Raw genomic sequence first — 22,098 nt, 5'->3', positions numbered from 1 at the left:
GATCTGACCATCTAGTTGTTTATCTTTAGTAGCCTCTCTTACCGGGAAATGTCTCCTAGTGTTTCCACTGAGCCATGGTAGCTTGCTACTGCTCCGGAACACTTAGGCTGGCCGGCATGTGTCCTTCTTCGTTCCTGTGTCTGTCCCTTCGGGGAAATGTCACGCTTTGAGTACCGGAGTCCTGTTAGCCCGCTACAGCCCGGTTTACCAGAGTCCTGCTAGCCCAGTGCTACAGCCCGGACCCACTTGCTGATGACCGACACGTTCGAAGCTGGGTCATGGATGCCTGTCCCTGTAAGTCTGTGCCACTTTGGGTTTACGACTAGTCATGTCAGCCTGGGCTCCTTATCATATGGATGCTAGCGACACTATCATATACGTGAGCCAAAAGGCGCAAACGGTCCCGGGCAAAGGTAATGCGACACCCGTGGGGATACCGTGCGTGAGGCCGCAAAGTGATATGAGGTGTTACCGGCTAGATCGATGTGACATCGAGTCGGGGTCCTGACACCCCTGACTGCTGGGACCCACCGGACGGGCCAGCGTATTTCGCAGAAAAAACGTTCCCCCGCTGTTAGCTTGAACCCACCGGACGTGCCTCCTTATTACGCACAAAAAAATGAATACTCCCCCTGCTAGCTGGGACCCACCATGGTGGGAGGCTGACTTGTGGGCCTACTAAGTTGACTGGGTCGGCGGCCTTTGTCAACTTTAGTCAATATGAACGATTCTAGCTCCAATGACCGTACGATGTCCATCCAACGGCCGTAGTGCTTCTTCAACATCTGGTCTTCTTGCTCCAGCCGCCCAAAGCACCGCTGGTCGTGTCGCATGCTCCTGCCTCCCGTGGTCGGCTGTGCTGCCGTGGAGGCCTCATCGCCCCCTACTATTCCCACCGTTGGCCAGGCCCTGCGGCGATGGCAGCCTCACACCGCAGTCGAACCAGTCAACCCTCGTACTCCTCTCCGCGCGGGCTTCCACTGCCGCGTCTTCCCCGGCTCCCCGTCGTCCCCTTCCTACACCTCGCCATCGTCCACCGCCCTGGTGCTCTCGGCGCAGTGTGGTCAACGTGGTCAAGGAACGACTTTCGTCGGACATGGACTGTACGTGGAGAGGCTAACAGCTGGGTCCACGGCCGCAGCAAGGAAGTGCCTCCTTATTACGCGGAAAATAATGATTCCTCCACCTGACAGCTGGGACCCATCGGATGGGCCACTGTATTTCGCAAAAAAACGCTTCCCCCTGACTGCTGGGACCCACGAGCTACATCTTCGCACGCAAGGATGTGCATCCGGGGAAAAAACAATTTGCCCCCCTGACTGCTGGGACCCACCAGCTACATCTTCGCAGACAAGGAAGTGCCTGACAATCGGGACCCGCCTGGTCGAAGCGTACGTAGCATTGTCATTCTGGACACGAATGTGTACGTACATCTATATACTGGTGGATGTAGAGGCGCGCACGTGTCGTAGTAGAGGCGCATACGTGTCGTAGTAGAGGCGCACACGTAGCGTGTACACGTACGTAGAACGGCCAAGGTGCAAGAAAGAAAATACGGCCATGTATGTGTACATATGGGCAGGGTCTCGAACGCCTACTCGCGCATACGTACGGCCAGGGCTCATGCACATGGCTGGGTTAGAACAGAGAAATAGCATCGTCGTCGTGTTCATGGGGAGGCAACGGAATGCGTCGTGTTCATGGGGAGGCAATGGAATGCGTCGTGTTCATCGGGAGGCAACGGAACACGTGGGAGCCAACTGGCTGGGTCAGAACAGAATGCGTCGTCGTGTTCATCGGGAGGGCTTGGATGGAACAGGCGATGGAAACGAGGCCTGGCGTACCGCACAACGGAGGAAACGGACCTCCTACATTCGGAACGGGGTCCTGTTGATTGGGAGGGGTCTGGCGTACCGCAAAACGGAGGAAACGGACCTCCTATGGTCGAAACGGGGGGTCCTGTTGATCGGGAGGGGTGTGGCGTACTGCAAAACGGACGAAACAGACCTCCTACGGTCGAAACGGGGGTCCTGTTGATCGAGAGGGGTGTGGCGTACCGCAAAACGGACGAAACGGACTTGTGTTGGACCGCTACGGTCGAAACGGGGGTCCTGTTCATCGGGAGGGGTGTGGCGTACCGCAAAACGGGACTCCACGGGATACTGTTCATCTCCACCGTCGACCTCCTCCAGCCTCCACGGGCTACCGTCGACCTCCTCCAGCCTCCACGGGCTCCTGTTCATCCTGCCTCCACCGCGCGCTACTCCAACGGCTACTGTTCAACGACCCCTCCACGGGCACCCCTCCACCATCTACTGTTCATCCAGCCCTCCACACCACGGGGTATTGTTCAACCACCCCTCCACGGGCACCCCGGCCCTCCACCGTCTCCTGTTCATCCAGCCCTCCACCACACCACGGGGTCCTGTTCATCCAGAGGCAACGCCACCGCTCACTGTTCATCCAACCCCCACCTCGCAACACTCACTGTTCATCCCAGAGGCAGCATCGATCGGCTTCAGTTAGCAGCAGCAGCAAAGGAATCGCTCGATCGGGTTCAGTTAACAGCCATCGATCGATCGCTCGGGTTTAGTAATGCGTAGCCTGAAGTGCAATCGCTCAGGTTCAGTTAGAGCCCAATGCCTCACTCGGGTTCAGTTAGAGCCAACGCCTCGCACACACGCGCGTACGTGTACGAGATAAATGCGCATCGCTCGGCCCCGACCTCCCACCGTAACCGGGAACTCCCCGAAATTTTCCTCGCCCTCGCTTCTACCATGGTTTTTTCCGTCATGGACGGCCCAAAGAATGTCATGCAGCTGCGTCTCCGGCCCGCCCAGGACGAAAAGCCCATTTTCTATCATGATTTTTTGTCATAGAAGTAGGATCCCACCACATCTACGATGATACCAGGTTTTGTCACAATTATCGTCATAGAAGTGTCATATGTATGACAGAAAAAAAAATTCATTCGGCCCAAAATGTCACGGATGTGTCTTTTTTTAGTGTAGATAGGTAGTTTTCTTATGCTTCACCTCTTGCCATGTTAAATAACATTTAATATTGATGGGTACCTAAACGAGAGAGAACTAAATAAGTCACGTGGTGTTTCGTCAATATGCAACGGAGTTGCATATTGAGCTCCACTTAACTTGTACTGTTGTTTGTGCATATTGCCATGCCATGCCTCTTTAAACCGGACATGCATCATACTTGGTTGCGCATCATGCCATGTTCATGTGATGGTTGTTTACTATGTTGTTTGCTTCTTTCCGAGTTGCTTTTCTCGTTAGCTTCGATTTTGTTCCGGAGTTGTGAGGATCCGTTCGACTACGTCCGTTTGTCTTCTTCATGGACTCGTTCTTCTTCCTTGCGGGATCTCAGGAAAGATGACCATACCCTCGAAATCACTTCTATCTTTGCTATGCCGCGATACCTATCACTTGATATATCATGCCTCCCATTTTGCCATGTCAAGCCTCTAACCCACCTTTCCTAGCAAACCGTTGTTTGGCTATGATACCGCTTTGCTCAACCCCTCTTATAGCGTTGCTAGTTGAAGTGAAGATGGAGTTTGTTACTTGTTGGAACGCGGATATTGTTGGGATATCATTATTATATCTTGTTTACTTTAATGCACCTATATACTTGGTAAAGGGTGGAAGGCTCGGCCTTATGCCTGGTGTTTTGTTCCACTCTTGCCGCCCTAGTTTCCGTCATACCAGTGTTATGTTCCTTGATTTTGCGTTCCTTATGCGGTTGGGTTATAATGGGAACCCCTTGACAGTTCGCCTTGAATAAAACTCCTCCAGCAAGGCCCAACCTTGGTTTTACCATTTGCCACCTAAGCCTTTTTCCCTTGAGTTCTGCAGACTCAAGGGTCATCTTTATTTTAAACCCCCGAGCTAGTTCTCCTCTGAGTGTTGGTCCAAACTAGAGCCCCTTGCAGCGCCACCTCGGGGAAACTTGAGGTTTGGTTTTAGTTGTACAGATTGCTTATCCGATGTGCCCTGAGAATGAGATATGTGCAGCTCCTATCGGGATTTGTCGGCACATTCAGGTGGCTTTGCTGGTCTTGTTTTACCAGTGTCGAGATGTCTTATAACCGGGATTCCGAGTCTGATCGGGTCTTCCTGGGAGAAGGAATATCCTTCGTTGACCGTGAGAGCTTGTGATGGGCTAAGTTGGGACACCCATGCAGGATTTGAACTTTCGAAAGCCGTGCCCGTGATTATGGGTAGATGGGAATTTGTTAATATCCGGTTGTAGAAAACCTGACACTTAACTTAATTTAAATGTATCAACCACGTGTGTAGCCGTGATGGTCTCTTCTCGGCGGAGTCCGGGAAGTGAACATGGTTTTGGAATTATGTTTGTACGTAAGTAGTTTCAGGATCACTTCTTGATCATTTCTAGCTTCTCGACCACTGCGTTGCTTCTCTTCTCGCTCTTATCTGCGTATGTTAGCCACCATATATGTTAGTGCTTGCTGCAGCTCTACCTCACTACCCTTTCCTACCCATAAGCTTAAATAGTCTTGATCTCGTGGGTGTGAGATTGCTGAGTCCTCGTGGCTCACAGATACTTCCAAACAGTTTCAGGTGCCGATGATACCAGTGCAGGTGAAGCAACCCAGCTCAAGTGGGAGCTCGATGAAGATCGTGTTCGTTGTGTTTTTTTGTTTTCTAGTTGATCAGTAGTGGAGCCTAGTCGGGGCGATCGGGGATCTAGCATTAGGGGTTGTCTTCTTTATTTGGTTCCATAGTCGGACCTTGATTGTATGCTGGATGATGTAATGCTATATTTATGTATTGTGTGAAGTGGCGATTGTAAGCCAACTCTTTATCCCTTTCTTATTCAGTACATGGGAGGTGTAAAGATTACCCCTCTTGCGACATGCCTACTATGCCGGTATGCCTCTAAGTCGTGCTCCGACACGTGGGAGATATAGCTGCATCGTGGGTGTTAGAAGTCTTCTGGAATACGGCACTGCTTAGTATAGAACAAACCAGCTCTCTATTATAACACAAATAGGAATACAAGGGTTCCGATATTACAATGAATAACATTGGCACGGTGACACTACGCCAACCACGCTTGCTCTATACAAAGCAGCATAACAACTCGAGGTAGCGGAACAACTACTGGCAGTGGAACAACGAACAGCGATGATGGACTCCAATCCGCGGGGACTCTGGCTGGAACGTTTATCCTAGCTCGCGAACACAGGAACAACGCCAAACAAGCAAGCAATCTAGGCACGACCTACAAAATGGCATGACATGCCAGGTCAGTACATTGAATGTACTTGCAAGCTCACAATAACCAGAAGCATTCAAGACAAACAACAGCATGGCAACTACAGGTTAAACAGGAATTATCAAGAGATCATCAGGATAACATGGCATGAACAACATGAACATAATATCGCTAGAACTATAGGAGCATGGCATGAACATATAAATCTGAAGACACTAGCATGCAACATGATGACACTATATGCACCATTTATTCTGTTCGGGTTACCTCGTAACCATCACATGCATCACTTACCCACCTCGGACATTACATGATCATCTTAGGATCAAATCAAGCTTGGTATAAACAATACCGTAGTAATCATTAAATGACCACAAGGAGATTGATCTTTACCCACAATTCTCGCACAACATCACAAATACTTATCAAGTTGGTATCCTCTATACCACGGTGATCATCTCACGATCACAAGCGGAAACACTCTAGGCTCAACGGGTTACCTCGTAACCAAACGGTGATCATTGACGGATCACAAATGGAACCACTCTTGGCTCAACGGGTTACCTCGTATCCAAACGGTGATCATTCATGGATCACAAACGGAACCGCTCTTGGCTCAATGGGTTACCTCGTAACCAAATGGTGATCATTCCCGGATCACATAACCGACTTATCTCATCATCGAACCAGGGTTGTTATTAAGCAAGTTATTATTACTTTTGACCCATAGTGTGATCGACACGAACAGGTCCCTTATCCGCGGGCACGACTATCGATAGATTTAATATACACTCTGCAGAGGTTAGGACACTGTACCCACACCACGGAACCCATGGCCTCACACTCCTATTCGGGTGGACCAATGGCGTTCCGACAAAACCGTCCTACTGCCATGACACTCTCCTGGCCACTCCGACCAACTCCCCTCTAGGCCAGGTCATGGGTGGGCCCGTACCTACCAAAGGCACCTACGGCCACCGTCGTGGCAAAAGGCCACCATGGTGGCAAAACAGCCACCATCGTGGCAAAACGGGGACAATCCGAATATAACAACAATGGGCACACAAAGTTATGTCTGCTTACCGGGCCAGGGTACCGCACACCCATAACCCTCCCTCATTGGAGGCACTGGCGAGAGGCATGACAATAGACCCAGTTAGGACCTTCACATAAAGGCAAGCATGGTTGCACTGGTCAGCTCGATATGGTGGCACCATGACTCAGCCAATAGTTGTTCAAGTTTAATTTAATCCGGTTAAACTTGAATGCAATGTGCTGAGCAATGATAAAATAACATGATGCAATTACAATGCATGAGCATGATATCAACATAATCATGAGGGTACAACATAACTATCCACCATATCCACAATGAATCATATCCAACTAAGCATGGCATACTAACTAGTATGAACATCACTAGTATATACTTCTCAGAAACATAGCATGACCACTAGCATCAACAATAAATATCATGCAAGAACATATCAACAATGTCCTCATAACATGCATAACAACGGTACTCGGGATAGATGCCAGTCATGCACCAAAAACGATAACATCAACATGTACTACTAGCAAGCATAAGCACATGAAAGCAATACTAGCAAATAGCAGGGCATGATAACCGGGTGCATAACAACACAGCAAGAAAGTAAGCACTAACAAAGAATCATTACCGAACAACGATAACCATATTTTAAACAAGCAAACAATTAATAAATAATCAAGTTGAAAACCATGGCTACTACATGACTATCATGTTAGTGGGTATTGTGGCTTGCCTGGGGGTGAGGAGACTCCAGGAAGAAGTGCGGTGAAGCCACAGAACGAAACGTCGGGCGGTTCTTTCTCGGAGGGGGCTGATTAGAGGCAAGGGCATAATGGTGATTTTAACTGTGAGACCACCTAGTGAAAATGCTACCAAAAGATAGAGCGAGACAAGAAGAAGAAGTGAGTGCTGGTTTCACCTCAAACGAAGTTACGGTTGCGGAGTTATGGGGTGTAGAAGATCAGGGACCAATATGTGAAAGCTTTCATCACCAATGGGTCCCTGAGTGGATAGGACAGAAACACATATTAGGAACTACGCTTTCTGAAACTAAAAACGTATTCCTGGCAGCTGAGGAAAGAAACGCGCTTTTGGAAGAAGAAAATGTATTTCCATGGAATATGTTTTCGGGATAGGGAAAACGTACTCACCGGATTACGTCGTCACTTAACCATGTGGACCCGTGGCCTTAGCCACTTATAGAGGGGGCCCACGTGGGAGGTCCAGGGCGCTCGCACCGTCTTCCTCCTTGCGCCTCTATTCCCTCATGGAACAAAGCGGAGGCAGGGAAGAGGCGCGACCGAGGGGCCAGCTGGCTCCGGTGATCCCCAGTGGAGCCAAGGGCACCGGCGGGTGCAGGGTGATGTGGCGGCCTCATTCAGAGACAGCAGGGGCGTCGGGGCGGCCTGGGGAGCTGGCAAACGGAGGCTCCCGGAGGAGACAGAAGGAGGGCGGGAGGTCGTGGTTGCCAGCGATGCGGGCAGCTCCGGCGAGGGCTGAGGGGGTGGGGGCGAACCGCCGGAGTGAGGAGGAGATGTAGGTGGTGACGTGACGGAGAGAGGAGCGCCGGAGGGCTCGGTCGGGGTGGTGGCCGAGAGGTGGAGGCGGCGGCCAAGCTCCGGGAGGCGCGACCAGAGGCACTCCGGCGTCGAACGAGTGGGGTGGGGAGGACCGCGGGAAGGAGAGGAACGCGTTGGAGGTGGATAGAGGAGAAGAGGTGGACTATGCTCGCCGGAAATGAGAAGAGCGGCGATGGCCGAGGCGAACTCTGGTGAAAAGAGGAGGGGGCCGAGGACTCCGGTGGACTAGAGAGGCGAGGGAGCAGTGAATGAGCTGCGGGATGGGTCGAGGGTCCTATATATAGGCCCGGGGAAGGCTCTAGAGCTCACAAGCGAGCTTGAGCAGTGCTCTAATGGAGGGCAGTGGTTGGGCATCGCACGAGCATGGAGGTAGCGGCTCATTTATGGAGAACCACGACGAGGAACCGATGCAGGGCGACGCAGTTGAGCACGGGCGAGCTCCTGGACAACGTTTAAGGTCAAGCCGAGGAGGGAGGAGACGAGAATAGTGGCCGGACCGAGCCAGAGCTTGCACTATGTGTGAAGCCAGCGTGATCACCACGGGCACTGGTGCAAACGGCGTGTTCTGGCCGGGCCGACCATGTCCAGTAGATAGACCGTCGTACCCTTAGTAAAAATGAGGAAATAAATTGGTCCTGGGGCAAAGAAGAGATTTGCACTTAGCTCCAAAGTAAATCAACAGGAAGGTGTTTGTAACTTGTTGTGGTTAAACCAGCTTGGTAACGTGGTAAATAGTTTGTCTGGCGATGATCACACACTAAGGTGATGTTGATCACCAAAAATCAGACTAAGAGGAGGACTTTAGATGAGGGTTGCTATACAATTTCAAAACTGGCCAGAATTAGGGATTTGGATGATACACTCACATAATTGATTGTCATGAGCTGAAATTTGGCATAGAGAGGTTATATGATGATATTAAGCTTCTGTAAAAATTTCATGCTGTTTGGAAATACCAAAGTGGCACTTGCTTCACAAAGCTTCATTCTGGACAGAAACTTGGAAAAATTACACATGGCAATTGGTTTAACTAATTGAGCTAAAACTTGGTGTACGGAGTTGATATAGGTAGAATCATGTCTTGGTAAAGTTTCCACTCAATTGAAGCAATATAAAATATAGTTGCTTCACAAACTAAAAATCTGACCATAAACTAAGATTTGGGGCTGGGCTCACATAGATGATTTACATGAGCCCATATTTGGTGGAGGGTCATGATTTGATCATATGAAGGATCTAGCTAAATTTAAACTCATTTGGATATGCCTAGCTTGTACTTCCTTTACAATCACTTTCCTTAGACATGAACTTTGAAAATTTGCTCATAAATATTTACTAGGCAAATTTAGTTGAACATTGGCATGAGGTAATTATTTGGACAGGAAAAGATGTCCAAGAAGTTTAGGTTGAATTGGGCAAAGATAAATGGCACTTGCTTCACAAACTGTCATTCAGGACAGAACACAGAAGGAATTAATTGAGCACGATGGGAAACATGGCCAATGATATATTTTTCCATATTTGAGGAAGATATGACACAAACAATTTATGAGAATTATTTGGGAATTTTAGGAGTGACAGAAATATAGGTTGCTTCACAACCTAGGGTTTTAAAGGGTTATTCCTTTATCAGAAAAGGAATATTCCCAATAAAACGAATATTGGGTTAGGTCAAGGATGGAAATTACATGATCTTGGGATGATGATGAGGGTGACAAGCCACTATAAAACCTAGGAAGACATGATCTTCCCAAGTTTCAGAACCACATAGCCACAGAAAAGCAAAACAAAACAAGAAATCAAAGAAAATCAAAGGACAAAAGAAAAGGGCTAAAATCCAGGCTATTACAGATACTAAAGCTTCTGGTGGGAGGTATAATTTATCCTATTGCTGATAGTAGATGGCTAAGTCCTGTTCATTGTGTCCCTAAGAAGGGAGATATTACTGTTGTTCCAAACGATAAGAATGAATTGATTCCACAAAGAATTGTTACAGGTTATAGAATTGTAATTGATTTCCGCAAATTAAACAAAGCTACTAGAAAAGATCATTACCATCTACCTTTCATTGATCAAAAGCTACAAAGATTGTCCAAGCATACACATTTTTGCTCTCTAGATGGTTATTCTGGTTTTTCTCAAATACTTGTGTCAAAAGAGGATTAAGAAAAGACTGCTTTTACTTGCCCTTTCAGTATTTTTGCTTATAGACATATACCTTTTGGTTTATGCAATGCACCTTCTACCTTTCAAAGATGTATGACTACTATATTCTCTGATTTTTGTGAAAAGATTGTTGAGGTTTTCATGGACGATTTCTCCGTCTATGGATCTTCTTTTGATGATTGCTTGAGCAACCTTGATCGAGTTTTGCAGAGATGTGAAGAAACTAATCTTGTTTTGAATTGGTTGAAGTGTCACTTTATGGTTAATGAAGGTATTGTCTTAGGGCATAAAATTTCTGAAAGAGGCATTGAAGTTGATAAAGATAAAGTAGATGCTATTGAAAAGATGCCGTGTCTTAAAGATATCAAAGATATAAGAAGTTCCCTTGGTCATGCTGCTTCCTATAGGAGGTTTATTGAAGACTTCTCTAAAATTTCTAGGCCTCTCACTAATCTCTTGCAAAAATATGTTCCTTTTATTTATGATGATGATTGTGTAGAAGAATTTGAAATACTTAAGAAAGCCTTGATATCTGCACCTATTGTTCAGCCACCTGATTGGAATTTACCCTTTGAAATTATGTGCGATGCTATTGATTATGTTGTTGGTGCTGTTGTAGGGCAAAGAGTTGATAAGAAATTGATTTTTATTCATTATCACTACTGCAAGATGCTGCTAACGTGACACTACAATCAGAAACCATTCGACGAAACTGTGTGCGATGCCATAATCGCATACGGTGGTGTAAAAAACACCAAAAAAGGTGCAAAATGTTTGCGATGGAGGATGCATCAAACACGGTTCAGATTTTAGTTGCGTGTGCGATGCAGGGCATACAGTTCAGTTCAATTAACTGTTTGCGATGAGGAGGAACAAAAGAAATGGGCAGCCAAATGAAGGTGTGTGTGATATATAGCATACGGTTCACTCGGATGAACTGTTTGTGATTAGGCAACACAAAAGAAACATTCACATAGATCAAGGTGTTTGCGATATACGACATGCGGTTCACTCGGATGAACTGTTTGTGTTGAGACAAGAGAACAGAAACAGTTCAATATAACAAGATGTGTGTGATACGCGGCAAACAGGTACGTAATCAGAAATGTGTGCGAAGACCGATAATAACACAGACGGTTGCTGCTAATAAGACGTTTGTGTTGTGCAATGGGATTGCATACAGAACAACAACATTATATACACACTTATAAGGACATGGTTGCATAATCAAATTAAACATCCACTTACATAGGTGGCTACTACAACCATGACATTTGCACACACCAAAGTAAACTATTACATGCATAATTACATAGGTGGCTACTACACACATGACATTTCCACACACCAATAAAGTAAACTATATATTACATGCATGATTAATTAGCATAAACAGTCATCTGACCATCTTCTACTTCTTGTGACGCTTGCTCTGCTTGTGGCTTGATCCGGGCTTGTCGATTTGGGTAACGAGGCACTTCCTCAACGATCCGCTTGTGCATCCTGTAGCATGTGTACACGCTCTTGGCCGCGAACCTGAGGTGAGGTTCATCTTGTTGCTGCATCCAGGCCCTCTGCTAGGATAGGGACTTGTTCTCTGGGCATCCTGCTTCATCTTTTCTTAGTAGGGGTCAAAGATGGTCGATTCCTTCTTCATGCTGACCCAGACCCTGTAGTGGTCAAGGGTTTAGACAAGGTTCTTGAAGGCCAAGCACATAACACTGACGCTTTTACATCGTCGGTGGTTTCCACCGTGGAGAACTTGTAGTTGGTGCTGTTAACAAACCTGTTGAATCGGTCGCAAGGATTTGTGGCCTTGCAGTAGTGGTAGGTGAGGACATGATGGACTACGCACAACAAGGCGGCTGCAACCTTCTAATCTATGTCGGGACGACTGGTGGTGTATTGGAGGTTGATGCCAACCACCTTGTACTTGTCTCGAGCAAGCAACTGCTCAATGTTGTTGATGTAGTCGTCCACCACGGCCGGGTCGATGGTGTGCACCACCGAGAGATATGTCTCCCCCGCGTGGGTCTCCACTCTATGCTCGCCGAACTCCATTGGAGCACCGATATACATCCTAAAAGCACAAGTGCTCCCTGGGTGATTTTGGTAATTAATGTCAACATATCTCTTGTTGGACTAATGCTTCTACCTAGTATGTTTCAGATAAGTTCAACAATGGAGTGGCATGGACTAGAGGATGTGGAACCCCTTCAAGATTCTGAGGACAAAGGATTGGCTCAAGCTCAAAGCACAAGACTTTACATTTTCTCATTTTAGTGATCCAAGATCACATTGAGTCCATAGGAAAAGCCAATACTATCAAGAGGGGTGAGGTGTTGCTTAATGGCTTGCTTGCTCAAAGTGCTTAGTGATATGCTCCACAACCCTCAACTACTTTCTCACATCCAAATATGTCCTGAACCAAAAGTCAAACTCAGCCCCACCGATTTGTTCTACCCGGCGCCACCGAGTTCACTTGACACAAGCCACTGTCAGAAACCCTAATCAATTCGATCTCACCGATAGGATCTCGGTCTCACCGAGATGGGCTTGCAAACTCTCTGTTGCCTGTTACATTAATTTCGGTCTCACGAAAATATGAAATCGGCCCCACTGAGTTTGTCTGGCCAACTCTCTGTTTGGCTTATTACCAAAATTGGTTCCACCGAGTTTGTGTAATCGGTCCAACCGAGATGAGGCTTTACCCTAACCCTAGCACATGGGTCCCACCGAGTTGATCAAGTCAGTTCCACCAAAATCCTAACGGTCACATTATGAACTAAATCGGTCTGACCAAGTTTCACGATTCGGTCCCACCGAGTTTGGTAAATTATGTGTAACGGTTAGATTTTGTGTGGAGGCTATATATACCCCTCCACCCACTCTTCATTCATGGAGAGAGCCATCAGAACATGCCTACACATCCAACATACATTTTCTGAGAGAGAACCACCTACACTTGTGTTGAGGTCAAGATATTCCTTTCCAACCACATAAATCTTGATTTCTAGCCTTCCCCAAGTTGCTTTCCACTCAAATCATCTTTCCACCAAATCCTATCCTATGAGGGAGAGTTGAGTGTTGGGGAGACTATCATTTGAAGCACAAGATCAAGGAGTTCATCATCAACACACCATTTGTTACCTCTTGGAGAGTGGTGTCTCCTAGATTGGTTAGGTGTCACTTGGGAGCCTCCATCAAGATTGTGGAGTTGAACCAAGGAGTTTTTAAGGGCAAGGAGATAGCCTACTTCATGAAGATCTACCCTAGTGAGGCAAGTCCTTCGTGGGCGACAGCCATGGTGGGATAGACAAGGTTGCTTCTTCGTGGACCCTTCGTGGGTGGATCCCTCCGTGGAATCACGCTACCGTTACCCTTCATGGGTTGAAGTCTCCATCAACATGGATGTACGATAGCACCACCTATCGGAACCACGCCAAAAATCTCCATGTCTACATTGCGTTTGCACACTGCAATCCCATCCCTTTACATTCTTGCAACTTGCATCCTTTACTTTCCGCTTCTCATATACTCTTGTCATGCTTTCTTGATATGTATTATAAATGTGTGAACTTGTGCAAAAACTCCACTTCAACCTAAAGAAATTAAAAACTGCAACTTTTATTGCTAAGAGTCTATTCACCCCCTCTAGACACTTCTTCTCGATGCTTTCAATTGGTATCAGACAATTGGTCTCCATTGCTTTGGTTTAACCTCCTTTGGAGGAAGATGGATGAGTCTATGTTGGGGAGTCTTAGACATAGAATGCCTATTCTTAATGGAGAGTTCTTCCATGAGTGGAAAAATGAGATGCTTGAGATTTTCAATGAATATCATTTGAACAAGTACATTACTAGCCCTTGTGCACCTCATATTGACCCTTTGCATCCCACACCCGATGAGGATCTTGACATGATTCGCAATCTTAGAACTATCAATCTTATCATTAGAGGATTGCCTAAAATTTAATTGCTAGCTTACCTACTCTTAAGTGTGCCTACACTATATGGAGATTTCTTGAGTAACGATTCCCAAATTATTCCTTAAAAAATCTAGACGAAATTCTCCATAAGTCTATTGCCTTGAGTAAGAAGAGAACTAGTGATCCCAAGTTTGATGATTGTCTATTTGAGCTTCGTGATCTCATGCGTGCCGAAGGAGATCTTGGAATTATTAGCAATATCATTTCCGAAGTCGTTGGAACTCATAGAGATGAACATTGTTACGATCATACTTCTAACGAATCACTCTCTCTAGGAATTGATCCACCACATGACGATGTCGAACATGGATACTATGATGAGGATGATGATAGTGAATATGATCTTGATGATGCAATGAGACACTTTGGTCTTATGGCAAATCTTCACGCCTACATGGCCGGAGGAAAGGAATGGGTCCTTGATAATGGATGTACTGATCATATGACCGGAGACAAAGATATGTTTCGTGAGCTTGCTGAAAATGATGGCCCTCGAAAGTATGTCACTTTCGGTGATAACTCAAAGGGTAAGGTGGTTGGCCTTGGTAAGGTGGGCATCTCACATGATAGCTCCATACAAAATGTTATGCTCGTTGAGTCGCTTGGCTACAATTTACTTTCCGTATCTAGACTTGCTGACTTTGGTTTCAACGTCCTAATTACTGAAGTAGATTGCCACATGACCTAATAGTATACGTAGAGGTGATATTTACATTGTTGGTTTCACTAGAAAAGCTCAACCTAGAACTTGCTTAATTGCTAAATCTTCTAAAGGCTGGTTGTGGCATAGAAGGCTAGGTCATGTGGGCATGCGAAATCTTGATAAGCTTATTAAAGGTGATCATATCCTTGGAGTAAAGGATGTTATATTTGACAAGGATAGACTTTGTAGCGCTTGTCAAGCAGAAAAACAAGTTGGAAGAAGTCACCCCGCAAAGAACATCATGGCCACGAGAAGACCGCTCGAGCTACTTCACATGGATCTCTTTGGTCCCAATGCCTACAAGAGTCTTGGTGGTAACTCATTTGGTCTAGTCATTGTCGATGATATTTCAAGATTTACGTGGGTGTTCTTTCTTGATGATAAACCGCAGGTCCGAAAGATCTTCAAAAACTTCGCTAGGAAGGCCCAAAATCAATTTGAAGTGAATATCAACAAGGTTTGGAGCAACAACGGAACGGAGTTCAAGAACGCAAATGTGGATACCTTCCTTGACGAAGAAGGGATTACACATGAGTTCTCGGCTACGTACACACCTCAAAAAAATGGAGTTGTTGAGAGGAAGAACCGGACTCTTATTGAGATGGAAAGAATGATGCTTGATGAATACAAGACTCCAAAACACTTTTGGGCGGAAGCGGTTGAGACAGCTTGTCATGCAACAAATCGCTTGTATATTCACAAGCTACTCGGCAAGACGGCATACGAGTTCCTCACCGGTAACAAACCCCAAGTTGGATACTTTCGAGTATTTGGCTCAAAGTGCTACATTATTGATAAGCATAATCGTTCTAAATTTGCTCCTAAATCTCATGAAGGTTTCCTACTTGGTTATGGATCAAACTCTCACACTTATCGTGTCTACAACAATTTCACCCGAAAGGTTGAAGAGACGGTAGATGTGAAGGTTGATGAATCTAACGGCTCGCAAGTAGAGCAATTACCAATTGATGTAGGAGACAAAGACCCTTCGGAAGGAACCCAAGACTTGTCTATCGGCAAGATTCATCCAACGAAGGTAAAGGAGAGTACCTCGTCTGTCCAAGTCGAGGCTTCCACCTCACAACAAGGTGAACCAAGAGTCGACATGGAAGCATCCACATGTGGGACGCACCAAGATGAAGAGAATGAGGAAGTACATCAAGATGAACCTCATCAACCCCCTTCTCCACCAAGACAAGAAAACTACAACGCCAATAATGAAGAAGGACAAGATGATGAAGAAGATTTCCACCCCGACCCAAGCAAAAGCTCTCACGAGTTCGAGCAAGAGTCTCAAGAGATCATCCCGTCGAACAAATCTTCAACAATATTCAAACCGGGAGAATCACTCGCTCTAAAACTCATTTGGCTAACTTTTGTGAACATTATTCATTCATCTCTAGCATTTAACCTATGAAGGTTGAAGAAGCATTGGAAGATCCTGATTGGATAAATGCCATGTGTGAAGAACTACATAACTTTGAGAGAAATCAAGTGTGGACATTGGTCGAGAAGCCCGACAACAACCATAACATCATCGGTACCAAATGGGTGTTTCGCAACAAGCAATATGAAGACGGTCAAGTCATCCGCAACAAAGCTCGTCTAGTCACCCAAGGCTACACTCAAGTCGAAGGTATGGACTATGGTGAGACATATGCCCCCGTTGCTAGACTTGAGTCCATTCACATTTTGCTTGCTTATAATAATCACCATGATATGACCTTGTACCAAATGGACATTAAAAGTGCTTTTCTAAATGGTGAAATTGAGGAGGAAGTTTATGTTAAGCAACCTCCCTGCTTTGTCAATCCTAAGAAACCTAATCATGTTTACAAACTTCACAAAGCTCTTTATGGTCTTAAAAAAGCCCCTAGAGCGTGGTATAAATGCTTGACCAAGTTCCTTATTGAAAAAGGCTTTGAAATTGGAAAAATAGATTCTACTCTTTTCACTAAAAGGGTTAATGGAGAACTATTTGTGTGCCAAATTTATGTTGATGATATTATATTTGGTTCGACTAACCCTCATTTTAGTGAGAAGTTTGGAAAGCTTATGTTGGAGAAGTTTGAGATGTCTATGATGAGTGAACTCAAATTCTTTCTTGGCTTGCAAATCAAGCAGACTAAGGAAGGTACCTTTGTTTCTCAAACAAAGTACACCAAGGACTTATTCAAGAAGTTCAATATGCAAGAATGCAAAGGTATGAATACACCCATGCCTACTAGTGGACATCTTGACTTGACTAAGGACGGTGAACCGGTTGATCAAAAGGTTTACCGTTCTATGATCGGTTCATTATTATATCTATGTGCCTCTCGTCCAGATATTATGCTAAGTGTGTGCATGTGTGCATGATATCAAGCGCCTCCCAAAGAATGTCATCTTAAGGTTGTGAAAAGGATAGTGAGATACTTAATACATATACCAAATTTTGGCATTTGGTATCCTAAGAGGTCCTCTTTTGATCTTGTTGGCTATTCCGACTCGGACTATGCCGGAGACAAGGTTGATAGAAAGTCCCCTTTGGTTACTTGTCAATTTCTTGGTAGATCTCTTGTGTCTTGGTTTTCCAAGAAACAAAACTCGGTATCCTTATCCACCGCTGAAGCAGAATACATTGCCGCCGGTTCATGTTGCGCTCAATTACTTTGGATGACCCAAACTCTTAAAGATTATGGGATCAATGTGAAACATGTTCCATTGCTTTGTGACAATGGAAGTGCTATTAAGATTGCTCACAATCATGTGCAACATTCCCGAACTAAGCATATTGAAGTTCGTCATCATTTCATTCAAGATCATGTTGCTAAAGGAGACACTAATCTTAAGCATGTTAGTACCGATAAGCAATTGGCGGGTATATTCACCAAACTGCTTGATGAGAAAGTCTTTTGTCGTTTGAGAGGTGAGTTGAACATCATTGATGCTTCAAACTTCGAGTAGGAACTCCATTTGGATACATGCAACGCATGAATCTATGAATAATCCTTGATATTTCTTTCGTAGTGCTATTCATATGTCTTGGATATATTTGCACCCTTGCATGTTATCTAACCCTTGTAGGTACTTGGATGAATCTAGATCTATGAGACTGCAACTCTCTCACATCTTGAGCAATCTCTACATCACCAAGTCTATACAATACCGTGGTCGATGACAAGGAAGCACGAAACCCTTCAACATATCCTTCGACAAATTATATGTATAGAATTTCATAATTGTCATTTTGGATACTGTAATGCCCCGGATACAACATTCCATATTTGTAACTCTGACTCTTGACTTTTGCGGAGATGTGATATGTTGTTCCCTTCATGGTTGGGTTTTGTCTTCGTTTTGCATTTTGTCCATGTCATGCATTTTCATATCATGTCATCATGTGCATCTCATTGGCATACGTGTTCGTCTCATGCATCCGAGCATTTTCCCCGTTGTCCATTTTGCAATCCGACACTCCTATGTCCTCCAGCGCCCCCTTTTGTCTATTTTCGTGAGTGGGTGTTAAATGTTCTCAGAATAGACCAATATTTGCCAAGTGGCCTTGGTCCACCACCAGTAGACCGCCTATCAAGTTTCATGCCATTTGGAGTCCGTTTGATGGTCCAATGGTTAACCAGGGAACCATAAAGGCATTTTGGGTGTTGCAGCCCAACACCCCTCGAAAACGGCCCAATAACCCTTCCAAACCACTCTCATGTCCTCCGTCGTCGGATCACAATCGCGTGGTCGAAAACTACAACTCATTTGGACACTCCTACCTCCTCCTACCTATAAAAAGGTGCTCCCCTCCGAAATTTCGGGTCCAAAACCCTAGATCTCACATCCACCGCGCCACCGGACATACCCGCACCGCGCTGGACATGTCCACCGCCGCCGCCACATCGCTTCGGCCAGAGGCTGCCACATCAGCGCCGCCGCCTCCCTCCTTCAATCCTGCTTCGCCACATGGCCTCCACCACCGCGCACCGTCGGCGGCCCGCCAGGCCCGCGTGGGGCCCTCCCAGCCCATGCACCCGAGCCGCCGCTTGCCGCCTGCGCCTCCGCGCCCGCGCCGCCTCGTCCCCACCGGCGCCGCTCCAGCCTCTCCTCTGACCGGATCCGGCCTCCTCGGCCCCGGATCCGGCGAGGCGCAACTCCGGCTACCACCGCCTCCCTCTTCTCCGGCCACCGCGACCTCCTACTCCAGCGAGCTCCCCGGTCATCCTCAAAGGACGTGCAAACCCTAGATCTCAGATCCGGAGGTCCAAATATTCTCTAAGTCCCTTTTCTGCAATATTTGCAGGCCCTGTTCATCATGCCATAACTTGTTGCGTACTTCTCCGTTTTGTGCGTGCTATATATCAAAATGTTCATCATGATGTCCTCTTCATTTTGTTCCATTGTGACCTGCTTGTATGAGTCCATCTTGATGCCCAAATCGTTGATGCAAGAGTGCTATAAATTGTTAGGTGTTGATTCTTAGTAGAGTATGAGTATTTGTTATATTTGCTACAATTGTTGTGTGTTGCATATGGACTTGAGCTCTACATGTGTTTTCGTCTATGCCATGCCATCTTTACATTGGTGTATGCCTTGTATTTTTGTGATATTTGTGGTGACTATCACAAGAATGCAAAGTAGCTCTCGTGATATTGCTGATTTCAGAGACTTAGAATTTCACAGTCATTGCTCTGCTGTTATTTTTATGCCATGTATTCATGATGCTACAGTGAGATCCATGCTTCTTTTAAGTATCTTCAATAAGGATGATTTGGACATATGGTTGTGCTCTATCCATCCATGTCCCTGTTTGCTTTTATGGAGTGCCCTAGCATGACTTAATGTTGCTCTACTTTTGCTATAAAATGTTCTTGGCAGATTGTCTACTTGTTAATCAATTTTGCCAAGGTTGTTGTAGTTAATCCATGCTTGCTTTGAACTTGTTCTTCCATGGTTAGCTTCATGTACATGTCTTCTTGCTGGTAGTATGATTATCTTGTCATGCAATCCCTTTTGATGAGTGAATCGAGCTCGCAAAGATGCCTCCATAATTCTGCTTATGCCATGCTCAGTTTTCTGCCAAGTCTGAATTTGTTAACGAAACTTGCTATGTTTACATGGGTTCCATCTTATCTGCTGATCCTTTTTGACTCATAGTTAGTAAGGGAATTTTGTTCTATGCTTTGAGTAGATTCATCCCATGCCTTGTTTTGCTATGATATGTTCCTGTAGCATGTTGTTAGCTTGCTCTAAACATGTCCTCCTGATGTTAATTCCTGGCATGTTGTTATTTTCACTAAGTTTGTGAAGCTAATATCTTTTGCACTTTTTCCATGCTTGTTTGAACCTGTTCTAGTGTGTTTTAGCCGTAGCTCAGTGTTCATGTTTTGTCAAGCATCTTGAGTAGATCACTGCCATGTGCTTTTTTGCTATGTTGGAGTGCAGTAGCGTAGCTTCTTGTTGCATTCTAGGTGGCATCATGTTGTTAATCGCAGAATGGTGCCAGTCTTGTTTTGCTTGCCATTTGCAAACCGTGCATCCGATTCCAGTGACCTTTATATCGATTTCGACCGAAATCAACTCATCTTTCCAGTGGCACACTTGGTTTGCCAAGTTTAGGCATGTTTCAATCTTTCCCTTCCGAAGCACGCATATGCATTGCATATCACATCCCGCATGTCATGTCATGTTTTGCATCATGTTGCTTGGGCATTGCACCGTGGTTTATTGTGGTTTCCTTTGCTTGTGTTCTTGCCTTGGGTAGAGCCGAGAGACGAGTTCGTGATCGAGGAACCCATTTAGTACGCTTACGAGGATCAAGTTTTCGTCAACTCGGAGAACTTTGCAGGCAAGATGACCATACCCTCGAAATCACTTCTATCTTTGCTTGCTCGTTGTTTGCTCTATTGCTATGCCGTGATGCCTATCACTTGCTATATCATGCCTCCCATATTTCCATGACAAGCCTCTAACCCATCCTTTCCAAGAAAACTGTTGTTGGCTATGTTACCGCTTTTTCTCAGCCCCTCTTATAGCGTTGCTAGTTGCAGGTGAAGATTGAGTTTGTTCCTTGTTGGAACATGGTTATTATTGGTATATCGTTATTATATCTTGTTTACTTTAATGCACCTATATACTTGGTAAAGGGTGGAAGGCTCGGCCTTATGCCTGGTGTTTTGTTCCACTCTTGCCACCCTAGTTTCCTTCATACGAGTGTTATGTTCCTTGATTTTGCGTTCCTTACGAGGTTGATTGTTATGGGAACCCCTTGACAGTTCGCTTTGAATAAAACTCCTCCAGCAAGGCCCAATCTTGGTTTTACCATTTTCCTACCTACCACCATATACCTTTCCCTGGGTTCTGCAGACTCAAGGGTCATCTTATTTTAACCCCCCTCCCCCCGGCCAGTGCTCCTCTGAGTGTTGGTCCGAACCGAGCCGCCTGCGGGGCCACCTCAGGGAAACTCGAGGTTTGGTTTTACTTGTAGCTTGTCTCATCCGGTGTTGCCCTAAGAACGAGATACGTGCGACTCCTATTGGGATTTGTCGGCACATCGGGTGGCTTTGCTGGTCTTTTTTACCATTGTCGATATGTCTTGTAACCGGGATTCCGAGACTGATCGGGTCCTCCCACTAGAAGGAATATCCTTCGTAGACCGTGAGAGCTTGTGATGAGCTAAGTTGGGACACCCCTGCAGGGTTTTGAACTTTCAAAAGCCGTGCACGCTGTTATGGGCAAATGGGAATTTGTTAATGTCCGGTTGTAGAGAACTTGAAACTTAACTTAATCTAAAATGAATCAACCGCGTGTGTAGCTGTGATGATCTCTTTTCGGCGGAGTCCGAGAAGAGATCACGGTCTCGTGTTATGCTTGTACGTAAGTAGCTTTAGGATCACTTCTTGATCACTTTAGTTTCTCGACCGATATTTGCTTCTCTTCTCTCTCTCATTTGCGTAAGTTAGCCACCATATATGCTAGTGCTTGCTGCAGCTCCACCTCACTACCTCTTTTCCTACCCATAAGCTTAAATAGTCTTGATCGCGAGGGTGTGAGATTGATGAGTCCCTGTGACTCACAGATTACTTCCAAAAACAGATGCAGGTGCAGATGATGCCAGTGCAGGGGACGCGACCAAACTCAAGTGGGAGTTCGACGAGGATTCGTGACGTTACTATGTGTCTTTTTCGGACGATCAGTAGAGGAGCCCAGTTGGGGAGATCGAGGATCTAGCATTTGGGGTTGTCTTTTATTTATGTTGGTTCCGTAGTCGGACCTTGATTGTATTCTGGATGATGTATTCTATATTTATGTATTGTGTGAAGTGGTGATTGTAAGCCAACTCTTTATCCCATTCTTATTCAGTACACGG

This window comes from Triticum aestivum, chromosome 6A, assembly GCF_018294505.1.
Source record: "Triticum aestivum cultivar Chinese Spring chromosome 6A, IWGSC CS RefSeq v2.1, whole genome shotgun sequence".
NCBI lineage: Eukaryota > Viridiplantae > Streptophyta > Magnoliopsida > Poales > Poaceae > Triticum > Triticum aestivum.
Note: the sequence above shows the minus strand (reverse complement) of the source record.